This window comes from Octopus bimaculoides, chromosome 28 (genome assembly GCF_001194135.2).
Source record: "Octopus bimaculoides isolate UCB-OBI-ISO-001 chromosome 28, ASM119413v2, whole genome shotgun sequence".
Lineage (NCBI taxonomy): Eukaryota > Metazoa > Mollusca > Cephalopoda > Octopoda > Octopodidae > Octopus > Octopus bimaculoides.
In genome coordinates this window covers 4,454,967-4,455,582 of record NC_069008.1, presented here as the reverse complement: position 1 = coordinate 4,455,582, position 616 = coordinate 4,454,967, and the positions used below count along the sequence as shown (strand labels likewise).

General features: G+C 40.1%; 1 protein-coding gene across 4 annotated transcripts in view; it reads left to right on the top strand.

The window, feature by feature from the left end:
* The window catches only part of LOC106876586 (sulfotransferase 1B1), a 37,550-nt gene that overhangs the window by 30,376 nt on the left and 6,558 nt on the right, over nt 1-616 (top strand). The gene's annotated exons all lie outside the window — the stretch shown is intronic.

Below are 616 nucleotides of genomic sequence, written 5' to 3'. Positions count from 1 at the left end.
ACTAGGCTTACAAAGAATAAGTCCTGGGGTTGAGTTTCTCGACTAAAGGCGGTGCTCCAGCATGGCCGCAGTCAAATGACTGAAACAAGTAAAAGAATATGTTTTATTTTATTTATTTTTTTATTCTATCTAGTTTCAGCTCACGACCTGTGACTATGCTGGGGCACCGCCATTTGGTGTTGCAACAGAATTTTACCCCATGAATGCTTTTTAGGAATTGACATTTTGTGCATGAAAGAGTTTGATGCAGCTGCCCTCATCTGCACCTCCTGCCACGAAGTTGGTTTATCTGGGACACTTGACAGTAAGAGGTCCAGCTTTATTTTGAAAACACCTCCTTCAGGAGGATATTGAAGAGCTGTGAACCTCTGAAGCCCAGGCTATTGCAGTATCTTGTCATTTGACTGTAGCCATGCTGGAGCATTGCCGTTAGTTGTGCAAATCGCCCCCAAGATTTATTTTCTTTATAAGCCTAGTACTTATTGTATCAGTCTCTTTTTGCCAAACCGTTATGTTACAGAGATGTAAACACACCAGCATCAGTTGTCAAACAATGTTAGGGGGACAAACACAGACACACAAACATATACCTATATATATATATATATATATATAT